This window comes from Neomonachus schauinslandi, chromosome X (genome assembly GCF_002201575.2).
Source record: "Neomonachus schauinslandi chromosome X, ASM220157v2, whole genome shotgun sequence".
Lineage (NCBI taxonomy): Eukaryota > Metazoa > Chordata > Mammalia > Carnivora > Phocidae > Neomonachus > Neomonachus schauinslandi.
Genome location: NC_058419.1, coordinates 105,247,610 through 105,261,104, shown reverse-complemented (window position 1 = coordinate 105,261,104; position 13,495 = coordinate 105,247,610). Strand labels below are relative to the sequence as shown.

At 38.0% G+C, this 13,495-nt stretch overlaps 1 pseudogene; it reads left to right on the top strand.

Annotated features, from left to right (window-relative positions):
• Window positions 1-625: 625 nt before the first annotated feature.
• On the top strand, window positions 626-1,445 carry LOC110594203 (annotated as a pseudogene).
• The last annotated feature ends 12,050 nt before the right edge of the window (window positions 1,446-13,495 follow it).

Genomic DNA, 13,495 nt, shown 5'->3' with positions numbered 1-13,495 from the left:
CAGGCCACTTATTGGCTTGACTATGAACATTCCTCCTGGACAAAAATTAGTCCCAGAGAATGGGGTAGGGATAAACTTTGGTGTGGGAAATAAAAGTGTTTACTTTTTTGTGTTAAAGTGTTATAATTAAAGAAGCCAAACAGACTATTGTAACATGAACCTTGTTTAGGATGCTGGCAGGTAAAGAAGAAATTCAAAGGTGGATTTGAAATGCATCAAGAGGGAGGAATTGATTGAATTTGTGGGTTAGCTGGAGGTTGAGAAGATGTCAATGAACTTTTTAAACTTTGTGTACCTGGGACCAGTTACTAGAAAAAGGATAGGTCATTAGGAGTCACTCTTTGGGGTGAGGAGGAGGATCAGTTCTGTGTTAAGCATACTGAGTTTAATGTGATTGTGGAAATAGTTCTAGAAACAACTGAGCCATGTGAGAAAAATGTTGCATGACCTACTACAGTGCATATTCTTATATTCTTATGTAACTATAACCATCCTACATAATCATTTGTTGGTCTCAGCGTTTCTGTAGCTTGCAGTCCTGAGCAAACTATTGAGATGATAGTGGAAAAGACAAATAATTAAAATTTACAAAGAATATTTGTTATCTGCTTCAAGAAAACACCAAATGGGGGATGACATTGGTGCTGTGGGAGGGCCTGGAGGGCCCAGGGCCCTGGAATGGGAGGCTGGCTTGGCCTCCAAGGAGGCTTTGGCAGCAGCACTGGGGCCAGGACTAAGGTGTGGAGCTCGTGGAGGCAAGGCTGAGGACAAGGAGTGGATACCCATCATCAAGCTGGGCCACCTGGTCAAGGGCATGAAGATCAAGTCCCTGGAGGAGATCTGTCTCTTCTCCCTGCCCATCAAGGACTCTGAGATCATTGTCTTTTAACTGGAGACCATCCCTCCAGGATGAGGTTTTGAAGATTCTGCCTGTGCAAAAGCAGGCATGAGCCGGCCAACGGACCAGGTTCAGGGCATTTGTTGCCATGGGAGATTACAATAGACACCTTGGTCTGGGTGTTAAGTACTCCAGGGGAGGTAGCCATTGCCATCCGTGGGGCCATCCTCCTGGCCAAGCTTTCCGTCGTCCCTGTGGGGCAAAGCAAGTGGGGAAACAAGATCAGCAAGCCCCATACCATCCTATGCAAGGTGACTGGCCACCGTGGCTCTGTGCTGGTGCGCCTTATCCCTGCCCCCAGACACACTGCCCAAGAAGCTACTGATGATGGCCGGTATTGACACCTGCTACACCCCGGCCCGGGGCTGCACTGCCACCCTAGGCAATTTCACCAACGCCACTTTTGATGCCATTTCCAAGACCTACGGCTATCTCACCTATGACCTCTGGAAAGAGACTGCATTCACCAAGTCTCCCTATCAGGAATTCACTGACCATCTTGTAAAGACCCACACGGACCCAGGCTCCAGATGTGGCCACCACATAGTTTTATACAAGAAAAACGAAGTGAATTAAAGCCTGTTAAAAAATAATACTAAATACATTTACAAAGAACATTTGCCTTTCTTCTTTAAAAAGACTAATTTGAAATAAAAAATGAGGGACATTAAAGTATACAGTTGTTTAGCAGGAAAGCCAAGTTCATTTAAATATGTAAAACAATGAGGCTGCAGACAGCTCCGGGGAGTATCATTTATATTGTATATGAAAGAGGCACATTGGAATTGCATATCACAACCTGAGCAACTATGCTTGATGACTTCAGATATGGAATTCATAAGTAAACTTTATAATAACACTTATGATTTGAAAGTAAACAAATATAACAAAGTAGAAGTAAAATGCAATACTCTAGTCCCATCCAACAAATTTAAAGCTTAAGAAAAAGCTCCAGATGGGTAAGACCTATATGAAGAAAATTACAAAATTTTAAGGAGAGTCTTAGAGGAAGGATTGGCTAAATGGAGACACACATTATTTTCTTGGATGGATGCCTCAGTGCTATAAAGATGATAATTGTATCTTCAGCCAATCTATACATTTAACGCAATTCCTGTGAAGATCCCAGTGGCATGTTATTTTTTTCTGAACTTGAAAATAGGCATTCTATAGTTTATCCAAACAAATAAATGTGAGAATAGCAAGGACAAAATTCTAAAAGAAATACACTGAGAAGTGTGCAGCTTTGTGAGAGTATCTAATCTTATAGATAGTATCATGTATTGGAAAACTACAGTACAGTAAAGTGTGGGTATCGGTATATAGATTGATAGACAGTGGAGTTGAGGAGACTTGAACGTACAGAAAGAAATGTAATTTTAGATATAAACTTACCATACTGTGGGGGCACCTGGGTGGCTCAGTTGTTTGGGTGTCTGCCTTGGGCTCAGGTCATGGTCCCAGGGTCCTGGGATCGAGCCCTGCGGGAGCCTGCTTCTCCCTCTCCCTCTGCCTGCCACTCCCCCTGTTTGTCTGCTCTCTCCCTCTCTTGCATGCTCTCTCTCTCTGTCAAATGGATAAATAAAATCTTAAAAAAAAACAAAACCCCAAAAACTTAACCATAGTTAAAATCGACATTTCAAATCAGGTGAAATGTTGGACTATCCATTAAATGATATAGAAGCAACAAGTTAAGTAGGTAAGACAAACATTAAGTGTATATGGTCATATGTTACCTTAGAGAAACGGCAGATGTGTTAAAGATACAGATAAAAAAATTAAACAGTAAAAGGGACCAAGAAAATACTGTTGAAAAATCATGTAATGTTGACATGAGGGAGGAATTTCATAAGGGGGAAATATGATAGTAAATAAAAGCAGTAACAAAAATTACAAACTTGATTATGTGTGTATTAATATCTAATTACCTAAAACATGAATTAATTATGAAATTAAAACCACTATGTTAGGGGGGAAACCTAGGAAAACATATTCATGATTCCAGCATAGGCAGAAATTTTCTGAACAGGATATGAAAAAACACTATGCCTGAGGAAAAAAAAAGAAAAATTAGAATGTAGTGGAATTGGGAACTTTCGTTCATTAAAGGACAAAATTAAGAAAGTTAAAAAGTGACACAGAGACTGTAATAAAATATTCTCAGTACCTTTATCCAGCAGATTTGTTTCTATAATAGATACAGGCTCCTACAAGTCAATTAAAAACTATACCACAATAGAAAAATGATGAAAGACACATCACAAAATAAGACATTGAAATGACTAAGAAATACATGATAAGGCAGTAACCATCAACCTGGATTAGAATAAAAGGCAGGGAACAAAGAATAGATTTTGCTTTCCCAGAAGCCTTTGCATAAGACTACTGTTTATATCTTACTGACCAGAAGTATATAATTTGGTCAACTCTAGTTGCAAGAAAGGATGCTAAAGGAGAATTTGACTTCTCTAACTTCTGTTGTGTAACTGATCAAAGAGAAGGAGGTTGGATATTAGCAGGAAGTACCGTCTGTCACGATTTGTGATAGAGTCAAATGTCTAAGAAATGTATTGAATAGGCAGGTCTGGAGCTCAGCAGAGAGATCAGTCTGGAAATAATAACTGAGGTTCATAAGTATGCAGGGGGGATGTAAAAGCCCTGGCTATGGATATGATCACTAAAGAAGGGAGAGTAGAGTGAATAGAGATGTGAGCATCCATTTAACAATGTAGCAGAGAGAGGGGGAATCCCAAAGGAGTTTGAAGAGCTGCAGGAGAAAAACCAGGAGAGAATAGTGTTTGGGGAGCAAAGGGGAGTGGGTTTCTAGGAGGAAGTAGTCAAAACTTCAAAATAGTAATGTTGGATCTGAATAGGCAAAGTCTGAACGAGCCCTCTTAAATCCCCAGAACATGGGAAAGTGGTAGGCTAATCAGAGAATACTTAAAATTTGAGGGATTTTTCACTCCAGTTCTATACGTATTTTATGTCAGGATGTACAGACTTTTGGGGGGGGGTACAGCATGATCGAAAGGTATTTCTTCAGATGACAATGGTTGGAACACATTTCAGAATTTGACTCTCACCTCCCATGACTCTTCTACTTCGTCTGATCAGGAGCCCTGGCCTTGAGTGCTGCTTCATAAGCCCTTGATGGTCACCTGTGCAGTTCATCTCAGTGCTGCTGTGTTAGCCAGACGGGAATCTGGACTGATGCTAGCATGGGTCTCATTGTTTTCACTGAAGGTGGTGATGGTTTCTTTCTCTTAAGCTTCCTAACAGCTGTAAAGGGACTCAGTATGGACTCATAGCATTACCACTGCAGTGGTGAGCAAAAGTGAAAAAAAAGTTCAGTCTTTTGTCTTGTAACACACAAATCAACCTGTACCTGTTTCCCTCCTAACAGTACTGATTTTCATATGGAGTGTAACCTACCTAAATTTCCCTGCGAAGTTTGAAATGGCAGCCGAATGCTTTACTAGGTTTCTTAAGGGCTTTCTCTTTTGAGGTTGGCTGCTGGCCCATCAACGCAAAGAGAATTACCAGTTGGGAAGATGGTCCACTGCATGAGGTTAGGGACTTTGAGAGTTCCATTCTCACTTTGCTCCAGACAGTATTGGAATCATATTGGATTTTTACTCTTTGAAGATTCTGTTCATCTTTAAAAAATATACTGCTAATGTCTTGATAGCTTCATTAGACCTAGGAAGGGCGATTTTATTGTGTGAGAATATGGTCTCAGGGCAAGTGGTCTTTGCTGGACCACAGGCATGGTGGAGTGTTTGGCTTAATATCTTCATAAGGAGATATTTAGATGAAAAAAAGTTAATTATAGTTTTATTCTGTTAAGAAATTCTTAATTCTGGGGCACCTGGGTGGCTCAGTCGTTAAGCGTCTGCCTTCGGCTCAGGTCATGATTCCAGGTCCTGGGATGGAGCCCTGCATCAGGCTCCCTGCTCGGCGGGAAGCCTGCTTCTCCCTCTCCCACTCCCCCTGCTTGTGTTCCCTCTCTCGCTGTCTCTGTCTCTGTCAAATAAATAAATAAAATCTTTAAAAAAATAAAAATAAAAAATGAATTATTATTATCTGAAAAACCCTAAAATTTATAAAGATTTTTAAATGCCATAAACTGAATTAAGGGGGAAAGAAGTGATATTAAAGAGTAAAATTGTTTAAAAATCAACATGTCGGGGCACCTGGGTGGCTCAGTCGGTTAAGCGACTGCCTTCGGCTCAGGTCATGATCTTGGAGTCCCAGGATCGAGTCCCGCATCGGGCTCCCTGCTCGGCAGGGGGTCTGCTTCTCCCTCTGACCCTCTTCCCTCTCGTGCTCTCTGTCTCTCATTCTCTCTCTCTCAAATAAATAAATAAAATCTTTAAAAAAATAAAAATAAATAAAAAAAAATAAAAATCAACATGTCCACAAAAGTAATTCCAAAGTGTATTAAATTTGGTTCATTATCTTAACTCAGTGTAGTACAGCATTCAGTTTTATTAAGTAAATTATTTCTTTCTGCTGTATATTTTACAAACAAGCAATTTTAATGAATTGGCCTTTATTATATTCTTCGTCAGTAATAGAGTACTTTAAATGAATATATGCACTGATAAAACCATGAGGAAAAATGGTGAGTGGAGTTCTCAGCACAATGCATTGCTAATTTATTGAGAGAATGGAGACATTGACACGGGTGAGTGCTTCCAGTTAATATAAAAGAGGAATGAAATCATAGAAATCAGAAAATATTATTGCCATAAATAAGTATAATTAATATTATAGAAATAAAACAATATTTCATGATCAAATGACTGCATTAAATGGTTAAGTCAGAAGTGAACAGATGTGGAAGAATGCTGACCTTGAACTTCAGGTAAAAGTAACGGTCATGGGAGTTATAAGTATTATTGCAAATTTTTGCCTGAAAATAGCTAGGTTATAGAAGTCAGATTTTAAAATTTTACTATAAAATTTCTTTACTTGGGTTTTAAAAGATTTTCTGATACATTAAAATTCCACATGAAGAAAAGTTAAGGAAGGAGAGATTTAACAATTGAATTGTGACATTAGTGATAAAGATGACTATCTCACTGAAAGCTTATCTCATTTATCATTCAATGTCTTCATATCCTATTTCCTTTGACAAAACTTTTCTTTCCTTTTGCTTCATTAAGGGAAATGAACTGGCCATTGATTTCTGTTTCTAGGTCCTTAAGTGATAAGGTAAGCAGTTAGACGACTGTGGACTTCGCAGACATTATGGCTCTTTTATGTGTATTTGGGAGTCAAAACTGACATGGAGGAAAAATGAGCAGAGCCTAGTGGTATATGCAGTAACTTAGCATCACCTAGGTAGGATATAGATTTCTTTAAAAATATGGCCTTAAGTCACTGTATTAAAACCACTGTAATACAGTCACTTTAAAAAGTCACCAAAAATTTGATGAAGGAGAGATGGATTTCAAACATGCACTAAAGGCCATGAACCTCTTCTGTGTTTTCTGATCCTATGATTGCATCCCACCCTGTGCTATGTATTTCCAGGGGTAGTACCAAATGCCCAACACATGCATTACTCCCCTCCTTTCTAGTCTGTTACCTTGTCTATGCTTGATTTAGAACTCAGGTCACCGTATTTTAAGAAAGCACATGGCTGCCCTGGGAAAGGACTTGTGTGGTTTCCAATAGTGCTGCATTTGAACCTGTCTCATAGCTTGATCCACATGCTGCCGTATAATTATTTGTATTTTCTCATCCTCATCAGTAAATTGTAAATTCATTTAAGAAAGATACTGTGCTTTCACTCATTTTTTATCACCCACCAAGAATGGCACACTGGTTTGCCTGTAGCAGAGGCTCCAGTAGGGTTTCGAGTCACATTAAGCTGGCTGATGGTATTATGGAGAATATTTCCTTGCCGGCTTATCCTACTTTTAGAGTTGTAATCATCAGTATATTTGTGCCTGGCGCACAAACTTCAGGCACTTGTTATTTGTGAAAGAGACTGTTGCACCATTTTATGTTTTATGAACTTTTTCTTCCTTCCCTGCCTTATTCTGACGTGTTAAGGAGTGAAATAAAAACTGAAAATAGTGTAGGCTCTGCATATATTGTAATATGAGTAGGTTAAGGAGATTTTAGATCTACCAATTGGGTAATTAATTTCAAAGGTAAACGGTCTACGATTTCCTTTTCTTTCTTCCTTCAATGTCGACCTTAGAATAGATTCTAATGGGAAGAGCATATGAACTAGTAAGCAAATAAACTAATGTGAATTATTTATTTGAAATGGAGAAATTTTCCGTGAAGATCATTAGTAGGAAGATGTGAGATAAGTACCGAGCTGGGAGACGACTGCTTCTTGGCATGGCTAGAGAAGGCCTGACTTAGAAGATACTCAACCCAAGGCTGGAAGGATTAAAAAAAAAAAAAAGAGCCAGGCATGTGATAGACCTGGGCAGGCAGGATCATGTAGGTGAAAAGAAAAGCATGTTCAGAATCTGTAGGGAAGAATCTATTATTAAACTGAAAGGAGACCAGATGTTTTTCTTTAATTTTAATTACATGTATTCAGGAGCTTAATGACAATTATTCTGGTGCAAAAGGAAGTGGAACTACAGTGTATTGAGCATCTCTTATGTGCCAGGCTCTTTTCCGGATGCTTTACATTCCCAATGAATGTTTCATGAATACCTCATACTCTGAGGGATTATCATCAAACCCACCATCATCCCATTTCTGTATATTTCCTTTGAAATTTCATATATTGGTAACAGCTCCCATCCCTTCAGTTGTCCAAATCTGAAACCCAAAAGTTCTTGTAGATCTCATCTCCGCACTATTGGTCCACATACTTATTCACTTGGCTCCATAAGTGAATTCTTGATCTATTAATTTTGTCTTCTTTCCTACTGCCACGACTCTTGCTAGGTCTTACCCATACTATTGAAGTTCTCTCTACTGTCCTCTCTCCCTTAATTTTACCCTTCCCCAAACCATCCTTTAAAATCTCTTGATGCTGATCTTTCTAAAACAGACATGACTTGAGCTCTTTGCTCAAAATATGTCCTTGGCTTCTCACCACATTTAGGGGGGGAAAAAAACCCTCAAAATGCCTTGGCATGACAGACCACCCTCTTTATTCTCTGGCCCTTGCCTACCGGATCAACTTAATTTTATGTAACTGGTCCTCAATAGTCTCCTACTGCAGACCTTTTGCCCAATGGTACTCCATCTTCATGTCATGTCTATCGTTCTTTTTGTCTAGAATGTCCTCCTTACATTTGTATCTCTAATAAATGCATATTGGAATCCTTAAAGTCTCAGCCTAAGGTTATAGTCTTTGTGAGGAGTACCTTGATTCTTCTAGGCATTTCTAGACTTCCTTCCCCTCTCCTCCCACTGCACATTGTAATTACACTGATTACCATATTCTATTATAATGATTGATGACTCCATATCACTATGACCCATAAGTTCCCTTAACTGCATGGTCTGCCTTTTTAGCTTTATCTTCTTAAACCTGAAATATAGCAAATGTCATATAACTATTTCTTGAATAACAGTCTAACCCAACTAAATTCCTCTCAGTTTCCTCACAGCTCCTCTTGGTTTTGTCGAGTTAAATTATTAGTACATGGTAGAGTTAGCATTTGATGTCAGAATTGTTTAATTGCAGGGTGATTGCTTCCTCCTTATAGACTGTTGCTCTATTGGTTAACTACACTTCTGTTTAATTAAGATAGCCCCATAGACACAGTTGAGCTTTGTTTCGGGAGTTTGTGCACTTTGCCTGACAAAATCTGTCCAGCAAATCAGTATGGAAGCATATGGAATCAGGAGGCTAGTTCCCTCTCTGTCTTCAACCTTTTCCACATAATCTTGTTAGTTCTGTCCCATTCCAGGAATACACCACCTCTCCTGAATCCCAAGATGATTCTGGGCAGAGGAAAATGACTTTTTAGCTAACTATCTCCCCTGCCCTTGTCTTTATTCATGAACAAGTAGACCTGTGGTGAGGTGGATGCAAACAGTAGATATATCAAATAAATAATTATTAACAAATGTTATGGTGATGTTTGCACCAAGCAAATTACAACATAGTGCTTTCTCATTATTTAAGTTTTTCTAGAATATGGGGTTATCACTTCAAAAGAAACATTAACATTTTGTGAGATGCAATTTGAGAGTTTAACGTGAGTGATAATACATATGTCTCAACTAAAGTAGATACTAAGGTATTTTATTGGTCTTCAGGGTCGTTAAAAAATATGTTCAGTCTTGTCAAATATCAACTAGCTAAGAAAATACTTAGTTTCCTCATTAAGAGGCAAAAATTAAGCAATGATGGCATAAATCAACCATTCATTCAAATAAAAAAAAAACAATACTCAAAAGTCCTCTGTTAGGGGCACCTGGGTGTCTCAGTTGGTTAGGCGACTGCCTTCGGCTCAGGTCATGATCCTGGAGTCCCGGGATTGAGTCCCGCCTCAGCGGGGAGTCTGCTTCTCCCTCTGACCCTCCCCCCTCTCATGGTCTCTATCTCATTCTCTCTCAAATAAATAAATAAATAAAATCTTAAAAAAAAAGTTCTCTGAGAACTGAGAGCCTATTTTTTTAAAGATTTATTTATTTGGGAGAGAGAGAAAAAAGAGGGGGTGGGAAGGGCTGAGGGAGAGAATCCCAAGCAGACTCCCCACTGAGGAGGGAGCCCCACGTGGGACTTGATCCCATCACCCATGTGGTCACGATCTGAGCTGAAACTGAGAGTCAGAGGCTCAACTGACTGAGCCACCCAGGCTCTCCGTGAGAGCCTACTGATGAGGCATGTATAACACTGTAAGAAGGGCCATCAAATGAACTGTTACCACTCTTGTCTTTGAACAAGTACAACTATATAAAATCTGTCTAGTAAAGCTGCTACATGGGAGATATTAATGTTCACCAATTCCCTGTCCTTCTGTAAACTCCCAAAAGGAATTGTTTATAAATATATAAATATATATATATAGTTACGAGTATGTGTATATACAGTTATGTGTGTGTGTGTGTGTATACACACACACATACACACATACACTTGAAGAGGGTGCACAGTAAATTGTAGAAGCCTTGAAGGGAAATGGACTTCATTTAACTTGTTTTACTAGAACCAGTCACACAGTAGGGGCTTCTAACAATCTTAATTTTTTTCCCCTCAAATCCCGACCTATAACTATTATTTTGTGATCTGTATCAGAATAATACTCCTTATTTCTCTGTCATACAATGCCGACAAATTTAGTAGGTAGGATCTGTTTTTGGACATGGAAGTTCCAGATAATATTTACTGCAAAAATACTGTTTTTACATTTTAGTAAAATCTCATACACATGATCAAATTATAACCAATCTAGACAGTGATAAACCTACAGTATATATGATTCAATAAATAAGAGGGATTAGCTGTGATTTTGGAACCCCTATGGGAACAAGACTCCATAAAGAGAGCTGATTTTATTCCTAGCAAATTGTTAAGTAGTATCTGCTTAAAGATACTTATACCCCTATTTTAATAGTTTAAACATAATTTCTATATTAGTATTTCATGACACTTAACGACTTGAAGCATCATGTTATTGATTGAATCCAACAACTATTTATTGAACAAGTACAGTGTTTAATTATCTGGAAAGTGTGACCCCCTTAATGTTCTCTAAATCATTATTATTAGCTAAAATAGCAATTCTGAACGTTAGAATCTCCTGGGTAGCTTTTTAAAAATCCCAATTCCGAGGCCATAACCCAGTTGAATGAAATAAGAATTCCACAGGATAGAATGCAAGCATCAATAGTTTGTTGAGGCCCTCAGGTGATGCCAGTGTGCATCTATGAGTTGAAACACATTTCTCTTTCAATTATAATTTCCGCATATAGTAATCTGACGCCTCACTTTGGGAATTTGACATTTACTGTGAACTGGTGTCTTGGTTTAAACTCCAGTTTTCTTTTACATGTCATTATATAAGGGCTCAAAATTAGTTTTTTCCTCTAATCTTCTCTCTGAGATAAGGAGAGTGAAAAGCCAAAAAAACAAAACAGAAACCAAATCTTAATCCTGAAGTGTACAGGCTGAGTCTAAAATGTGTTAGATTGAGTTTATTATTTGTTTGAAGTCTGAACTTCCTGCTCCAGATTCTGAAAAAAAAATATGAAGAGTGAAAATAATGTTAGATACAGAATTGGAATTAGAACCCATTGTTTATATACTGTGACATTATATTACACAAAAAATAAACTAATAAATTTATTTACTTTGTCCACTTCTCAGTATTTGATAGAGGGATGAATCAGAAAAACAACTTTGAAAGAACAGAAGTGGAAATAGAACTAGACTTAATGGAATGGAAATGGGAAGCTTAAAGACCTCAGAAAGAAATGTTGACACAGTGCACTGTTTGCATCTTCAATTTATGGCTGCATGTTCCTACCTTGCACTTAACGTAAGGAATGGGTGTAAATTCATGTCATAGCAGTTAAATTTTCAGGACTTGCTAGAAAATATAATGATCTAGAGGTACCTGATACCCTGATGGAGCACTGCTTTGTTTTTCATGCCAGTCCTCATCATTGAATCCAGCTTTGTGAGTGTCCTGTCTAAAAGCTTAAACCTGGGAATGTCAAAGTACATTTTACGGTCAGTCCTACTAATAGTTTGTTTATATAAAAGGCATCTATCTTCGTGATACAATGTCTGAGGAGGCTAATTTATTTCCCTTATGTCTATGAGTAATTTATTATTATTCAAGATGACTCATAAGAAATAAGATCAGATTCCTTATTGTGTTCACTTGGCCTGCTTAAGCCCCTGGATGAAGAAAAATGAAGTGTATGAGTCAAAATCTGGGCTACAAACCTTAGATTATTTTCCTTTGCTCTTTAGCATGTGAGCTATGTAAATGTACTGTTTGGAAACTGCTCTCGAATGTCAGTATTTCAATCATTTTAATAATTACAACTTTACCTACTACTTTTCCTTACTCTATAAACTAGATAAATGTGAAAGATATTTTGACTCAATATCTTAAATAAATTGAGTTATATTTAACATGTTTTTGTTACTGTAAAATCAAAGAACCATGAAAATTGGCAACTAAGCCCTTGTTGATCTAGTCTGCCCATCTGCCAGTGTATTGAGGGGCCATTGTGCCGTTTATTCTATACTGAGTCTGCTTCGAGTTCTTCCAGTGTCCCACAGTCCATTCTGTCTCAGCCTTTTGTACATACTTCCCACCTAAAACAACCCCCGCTCTTTTCTCACTTTTAAAAAACAAATTTTCAGGGCGCCTGTGTGGCTCAGTTGGTTAAACGTCTGACACTTGGTTTTGGCTCAGGTCATGATCTCAAGGTCATGAGATTGAGCCCCACGTCGGTCTCCGTGCTCAGCACAGAGTCTGCCTGAGATTCTTTCCCCTTCCCTCCCCCTCCATTCCTATCCCCACTCGCGCTTGTGCACTCTCTCTCTAAAATAAATTAATTAATTAAATCTTTAAAAAAAACAACAACAAATTTTTCTCTTTTCCTTATACGATAAAGTCACTTTTTTGGAAAAGCATCCTTTGATCCCCAGAGTGAGGATCTGCACTGTATTATATTTTCCCTGCTATTTTGCACTTTTTTTTTTTGAGGTTTTCAATTTTAATTCACATGTAGTTAACATACAGTGTTACATTAGTTTCAGGTATACATAGAGTGAATCAGCAATTCAATACATCATTACTCAGTGCTTATCATGATAAGTGTACTTTTAATTCCCTTCACCTATTTTACCCATCCCCCATCAGTCTCCCCTGTGATACACTTTATTTATACAAGTACCCTCAGTTAAAGTGTTGTTTTTTGTTTTTTTTGTTTTTTAACAAGGACAGTTTTTACCTGAAGCATACTTCACAATACATGGTTCTAAAAGATATGTATAAAACATTCCATCCGAGAAAAACAGAATACAGATTTTCCTCAAGTACACACAGAAGAATCCCCTGATTAAATCACATAAAAAGAGACATAACAAATATTACAATTAAGACATAAATCAGGGCGCCTGGGTGGCTCAGTTGGTTAAGCAACTGCCTTCGGCTCAGGTCATGATCCTGGAGTCCCAGGATCGAGTCCCGCATCGGGCTCCCTGCTCGGCAGGGAGTCTGCTTCTCCCTCTGACCCTCCCCCCTCTCATGCTCTCTATCTCATTCTCTCTCTCAAATAAATAAATAAAATCTTTAAAAAAAAAAAAAGACATAAATCATACCAAGGATATCTTCCAACCACAGTGGTACAAAACTAAAGATCAATAATAAAGCTGGAAAATCTACAATGTAAATATTAAATATTTAAACTGTAAATATTAAACAATATGCTAATGCTCAAACATTAGCCCAAATAAGAAATCAAACAGCAAATCAAAATATGTCTCAGAAGAAAAAGAAAACACAATATTCCAAAACCTGTGGGATGCAGCAAAATCAGATGTTAGAGTGAAATTTATGCTATAAATGCTTGTGTTAAGAAGAAAAGTTCAAGTAAACAACATTACAGCACAAGGAGCTAGAAAAAAGAAGAAACTTAGCT